The following is a 7,386-nucleotide window of genomic DNA, read 5'->3' as shown; positions in this document are numbered from 1 at the left end:
CTCCCCTCCATTGCCCACCCCTTCCAGTCACCCTGCTCCCCTCCAACATTCACCCCTCCCTCACCCCCTGCACCCTCTCCACATCTTTGCCCCTCTCCCTCCTCCTCTCACTCTTTCCCTCAATCTTCTCTTATCCCTTTGCTCCTCCCTTCTTCACTGCCATTCTGCCTATCTAAAGCTGCCTGCCTTCCACAGCCCAGGAGCTGCTGGAGTTTTGAGAATAAACTAGATGTCCTTCTTTATCAAGAGGTGTCTGCCTTTTTACACACAATGTTACTCAAATTTTAATTTTGGCTAAAATACACAGCAGATTTACAGAATCAGTGATAGAGTTAGTTTGTGGCAGAGTTTGGAAAGTGGAGAAATGCGATGGTATTACGTATGTTTCGGGCGGCACGGTGGCTCAGTGGTTAGCACTGCTGCCTCACAGCGCCAGGGACTTGGGTTCGATTCCACCCTCGGGCTACTGTCTGTGTGGAGTCTGCAAATTCTCCCCGGGTCTGCGTGGGTTTCCTCCGTGTGCTCCTGTTTCTTCCCACAGTCCAAAGATGTGCGGGTTAGATGAATTGGCCATGGGAACTGCAGGACTGCCGGGATAGGATGGGGGAGTGGGGGGTAAGCCTCAGTGCGATGCTCTTTGTAGGGTCAGTGTGGACTTGACGTGCTGAATGAGCCTGCTTTCCACACTGAATCATTGAATCCCTCCAGTCTGGGAGTACACCGTTCAGCCCATCAAATTTACACAGACTCTCCTCATTGTTGGGATTCCATGGTCCTACTGGATGTTGAGGGATTACGGGGGGAGGGAGTGGGGGGCAGATATAAGAGACCTTCATATTCAACCGAGAAGGAAATGGTCACAGGTTACTTCTCAGAGTCTGGTATGGCCTAGAACCTGAAGGGCTTTAAAGAGTTTGAGCAAGTGATCAAATTCTGCAAACACATTGTCATCTGATATCTCCAACTCACTTGATCACGGTCGACTGCACCACACTGCCATCCTTCCTCCATCAGCAGTGTCCATCCCTCAGGTCTGATGTCCCAAGACCCATCTCCCCCTCACACACCTTCCAGTGGTGTCCACGATTCACTGCCTCCTCTTATCCCCAACTAATATCATCAGACCTCTATTGTCATTCTGCCCTCCCGCTGCAGTACGGGGGAGTGACAGAACAGAAGGGTCAGAGGAGAACCAACAGGAGACAATAAGACCAGCATCGCCTGGATCCTACAGAGCGGATGACACTCATTATCAGGGGATCAGCTGTGGCAGCGTCTGTCGCATCACCAGTGGAGTCAAAACAATGTTATGTCCATGTTTGATGCTCCTTCTCAACTTCCAATTGCTGTTTATCCTGCGGTCAGGTGTGATGTACACACTTCACTTGGTATAAGTTCTCCCCATCTCACATCCCTTTCCTCACATTGAGCCTCTCCTTCCAATTTCCTGCTTTCAGCCACTTGTTGATGACATGTACCATCTAGAAGGACAAGGGCAGCAGGTACATGGGAACACCACCACCTTCAAGTTCCTCTCCAAGCCCCTCACTATCCTGACTTGGAAATGTATCGCCATTTCTTCACTGTTGCTGGGTCAAAATCCTGGACTTCCCTCCCTGAGGGCATTTTGGGTCTACCTACAGCACACGGACTGTCGGCGTTCAGGGAATCAGCTCATCACCACCTTCTCAAGGGGCAACTAGAGACGGGCGATAAATGCGGGACCCAACCAGCAATCTCCGAACAAAGAAATTAGTCAAAATGGACAGCAGCCCTGAGGAAGTAGCTCAGTGCTGAGGAAGATGGTCTGTCACATGAACTGTCACAAACTGCCTTCACCTCAGACAGTGGAACAGTCCAATCCCAGGAGGGACTTTGCTGTGCTGGATTCAGTATGTGCTGCACGACCTGGACATGAGAATGCTGCAGCCAGACCAGAAGACCCTGTACCATGAAGCCATAGCAGCAGATATAGGCCATTCAGCCCATCATGTCTGCTGTGCCATTCATGGGATCATGACTGATTTGATCATCCTCAGCTTCACATTCTCCCATAACCCTCGATTCTCTTTGTGAGCAAAAACCTGTCTCGCAGCCTTGATTATATGTATTGACCCAGCCTTGCGGTACTCTGCAGTAAAGACTTCCACAGGTTCACTACTGCCTGAGAGAAGAAACGCCCCCTCATTTCTGTCTTAAAGCAGTGACCCCTGATCCTGACTTCATTCCTTCCAGTGTTAGACTCTCCCAAAGGGAAAACAACCTTTCCCCATCTTCCCTGTTACGTCCCATCAAAATCTTTAATGTTTCAATCAGGTCTCCTCTCATTTTTCTAAACTCCATAGAGTACAGGCCCTGTCTCATCAACCACTCCTCATCAGACAACACACAGCAGTCCAGCACAGGATCAGACCCTTCGGCCCATCAACTCTGTACTGCCCATGACACCATTCTAAACTAATCCCACCTGCATCGACATTATCCATATCCCTCTAATCCCCATCAGGTCATGTGCCCGTCTAAATGCCTCTTAAATATTTCTATTGAGCCATTTCCTCCAAGCTCTTGCAGCTGAAGGGCAGAGTTTAATACCGCCTTTTGAGGACGGAGGCTGTTTAGAGAGCTTGCTGCTCGCTCAGGTGACCAGAACCTGGGGATGGCTGCCTGGTCTGATCATGTCAGCCGTCCCACTGACCCTCCTGCTCCCACAGTATTGAGGTGGTGGGTTCCAGTCCATCCCGTTCCATATTCCCAGGTCTCCAGTCTCCAGAGGGCTGGGATAGTGAACCCTTTGACAGACGGTCTGACCAGGAGACTGACACACACCAGCAGAGGGCACTTGAAGTCCGTGGTAACCAACTGTGTTCTCACATCACAGCAAGAAGCTGTCTGAATGAATAGTGTTGACAAACTCATTGCGAGCAGCACAGAGGGGTAGGGGTGAGGGGTACGAGAGCTTGGGGGAGATGGTGGGGGCGATGCCTGCAGGAGTGTCTTCTTGTTTCTCCTCTTCGAAACCAGGCTGCTCAGTCGCAAGAAATGAAAGGAAAGCATCTGTGTCCTGTTATTGAGCATGCCAGTCCCTTGCTGATAGCCTGTGTGCTGCCTTGCTCTCACTGGGAGGCAGTGCAATGGAAATGATAGAGGCAGGCACTTGCTGAATCTGCAGGAAAGCAGAAGCAGTCACAATACAAGCTGCCTGGTGAGTCCATAACTCAGAGCGAGCTGCAGGAAACTGAAAGATTGATGGCTGGCAGCTATGTGCAATCGGTTTGTACACAAACACTCACAGGCACAGACTCACACACACACACACACACACACACAGACACAGAGGCACAGACTCACACACACAGGGGTATGGCCTATATCATGGAGCAGAGGTCAGTCAATGGGTTGAGTGACCCACCCTCCACCAGGCCCACTGCACAGTCTCATACAGACACACACACACACACAGATACACAGTCTCACACAGATGCCAGTCTCTCTCACACACACATACACACACAGATGCAGTGACACACACACACATAGAAACACAGTCTCACTCACACACAGATGCAGAGTCTCGCGCACACAGTCTCACACAGATACAGTCACACACACAGATAGTCATACACAGACACACAGATAGTCATACACAGACACACAGTCTCACACACACACACAGATACACACACACAGATATACAGTCACACACATAGTCACACACACAGAGATACACAGGCACAGACTCACACAGACACACAAGTAATGAATCACACAAACGCGCACACACAGACAGGCACAGGCACAGACTCACACAGACACACACACAGGTACAGACAGGCACAGGCACACACACATGCACAGACAGGCACAGACGCACACACACAGGCACACACACACGCACAGACAGGCACAGACACACACACACACAGCACAGACACACACACACAAACAGGCACAGACTCATACACACATAGACACACACAAATGCAAACAGACACATGACACAAACATGCATATACAGACACTCAGAGAGACGCAGACACACACACAAACACAGGCAGACACAAACTCACAGATTCACATACACAAACACACAGGCACTCAAGAACAGACCTACACACACATAGACCTACACACACAGACCTACACCCACACAAAGATACACAAGCACAGACACACACAGACCCTCATATACATACTCATGAGCACACCCCAGGAACTGGAAGGAGAAATGCACCATTCGGTCGCGAGATCTTAGTCTGTTGTTCCATCAGGTCAGGGTTGATCTCACTGGGAACTCCCCACATTGTTTGCCTATTTCCATTCCCAAAACCCCAACCCCCACAACCTCCTCAATCTCTTCTCCAATGAAAGTCAATGTAACTCAGCAATGGCTTATTTACATGAACTAATTATGGCTGCGAGGTTTAAATCAATGAATCACTCAAATAGATAAGACCGAAAGGTATGACTAAGGAGCTAGAATAGGCCATTCAGCCCATCAAGTCTGCTCCACCACTCAATGAGACCATGGCGGATCTGATAACCCTGAACTCCACCCTCCTGCCTTCCCCAATAATCATTGATTCTCTTCCTGATTAAAAATCCGTGCCTCTCAGCCTTGATTGTACTGAATGACCCAGTAGCTGTCAGTGAGAAAGAATTCCACAGATTCATTCCCCTCTCAGAGAAGAAATCTGTTCCCATTTCTGGTTTAAATGTGTGACCATGAAATTTGGGCTCATGCCCTCAGGTCATAGCCTTTAAATGTAGATTTCGATAAGGTTTAGGCTTTATTGTCAAGTGTACACAGGTACAGGGGTGAAGGAGTACACCCCATTCACAGTCTGGGGGACAAAGACACTGAGGAACCTTTGGTACAAAGACACAGAAACAAAAAAGAATAAGTGACAACGTTCTTCTTAGCAAAAAGGTAGAAAAATAAAAACAAAATTAAAAGTTAGCGATCCAGTCCTTTATTCAGCCATGGCCTTTCAGTTGCTTTGTCCACGAGGGCACACTCTCCCCCTGCACTGGGAACACTCTCCCCCTGCACTGGGCACACTCTCCCCCTGCACTGGGCACACTCTCCCCCTGCATTGGGAACACTCTCCCCCTGCACTGGGGACACTCTCCCCCTGCACTGGGAACACTCTCCCCCTGCACTGGGCACACTCTTCCCCTGCACTGGGCACACTCTCCCCCTGCACTGAGTACACTCTCCCCCTGCACTGGGTACACTCTCCCCTTGCACTGGGAACACTCTTCCCCTGCACTGGGAACACTCTCCCCCTGCATTGGGCACACTCTTCCCCTGTACTGGGCACACTCTTCCCCTGCACTGGGCACACTCTCCCCCTGCACTGGGAACACTCTCCCCTGCACTGGGAACACTCTCCCCCTGCACTGGGCACACTCTCTCCCTGCACTGGGTACACTCTCCCCCTGTACTGGGCACACTCGTCCCCTGCACTGGGCATACTCTCCCCCTGCACTGAGCACACTCTCCCCCTGCACTGGGCTCACTCGCCCCCTGCACTGGACACATTCTCCCCACCAGAACTGGTGACTCTCTCCCCCTACATGGGGCATAATCTCCACTTGCACTGGGCACAATCTCTCCCTGCACTGGGCACACTCTCTCCCTGCACTGAGTACACTCACCCCCTGCACTGGGAACACTCGCCCCCTGCACTGGGCACACTCTCCCCCTGCACTGGACACACTCTCCCCCTGCCCTGGGCACTCTCTCCCCCTGGACTGGGATCACTCGCCCCCTGCACTGGGCACTCTCTCCCTCTGCACTGGAAACACTCTCTCCCTGCACTGAGTACACTCTCCACCTGCACTGGGCACACGCTCCCCCTGCACTGAGCACACTCTCCCCCTGCACTGGGCTCACTCGCCCCCTGCACTGGACACATTCTCCCCACCAGAACTGGTGACTCTCTCCCCCTACACGGGCATAATCTCCATTTGCACTGGGCACACTCTCCCCCTGCACTGGGCACACTCTCTCCCTGCACTGGGAACACTCACCCCATGCACTGGGAACACTCTCCCCCTGCACTGGGAACACTCTCTCCCTGCACTGGGAACACTCTCCCCCTGCACTGGAAACACTCTCTCCCTGCACTGGGCACACTCTCTCCCTGCACTGGGAACACTCACCCCATGCACTGGGAACACTCTCCCCCTGCACTGGGAACACTCTCCCCCTGCATTGGGCACACTCTCTCCCTGCACTGGGAACACTCTCCCCCTGCACTGGGAACACTCTCCCCTGCACAGGGAACACTCTCCCCCTGCACTGGGCACACTCTCCCCCTGCACTGGGAACACTCACCCCATGCACTGGGAACACTCTCCCCCTGCACTGGGAACACTTTCACCCTGGACTGGGAACACTTTCCCCATGCACTGGGAACACTCTCCCCATGCACTGGGAACACTTTCCACCTGCACTGGGCACACTCTCCCTCTACACTGGGAATACTCTCCCCCTGCACTGGGAACACTCTCCCCCTGCACTGGGCTCACTCGCCCCTTGCACTGGACACTTCTCCCCACCAGAACTGGTGACTCTCTCCCCCTACACGGGGCATAATCACCATTTGCACTAGGCACACTCTCCTCCTGCACTGGGAACACTCTCCCCCTGCACTGGGAACACTCTCTCCCTGCACTGAGTACACTCTCCCCCTGCACTGGGCACACGCTCCCTCTACACTGGGATAACTCTCCCACTGGACTGGGATCACTCGCCACATGCACTGGACACATTCCCCCCACCAGAACTGGTGACTCTCTCCCCCTTCATGGGGCATAATCTCCATTTGCACTGGGCACAATCTCTCCCTGCACTGGACACATTCTCTCCCTGCACTGGGCACACTCTCCCCCTGCACTGGGAACACTTTCCCCCTGCACTGGGAACACTTTCCCCCTGCACTGGGTACACTCTCCCCTTGCACTGGGAACACTCTCCCCCTGCACTGGGAACACTTTCCCCGTGTACTGGGAACACTCTCCCCCTGCACTGGGCACACTCTCCCCCTGCACTGGGAACACTGTCCCCCTGCACTGGGAACACTCTCCCCCTGCACCGGGCACACTCTCCCCCTGCACTGGGCACGCTCTCCCCCTGCACTGGAAACACTCTCTCCCTGCACTGAGCACACTCTCCACCTGCACTGGGCACACGCTCCCCCTGCACTGGAAACACTCTCTCCCTGCACTGGGCACACTCTCCTCCTGCACTGGGAACACTCACCCCATGCACTGGGAACACTCTCCCCCTGCACTGGGAACACTCTCCCCCTGCATTGGGCACACTCTCTCCCTGCACTGGGAACACTCTCCCCCTGCACTGGGAACACTCTCCCCTGCACA

This window comes from Chiloscyllium plagiosum, chromosome 15 (assembly GCF_004010195.1).
Source record: "Chiloscyllium plagiosum isolate BGI_BamShark_2017 chromosome 15, ASM401019v2, whole genome shotgun sequence".
In the NCBI taxonomy this organism is placed as follows: Eukaryota; Metazoa; Chordata; class Chondrichthyes; order Orectolobiformes; family Hemiscylliidae; genus Chiloscyllium; species Chiloscyllium plagiosum.
The sequence above is the reverse complement of the archived record's forward strand: the minus strand, read 5'-3'. Positions refer to the sequence as shown.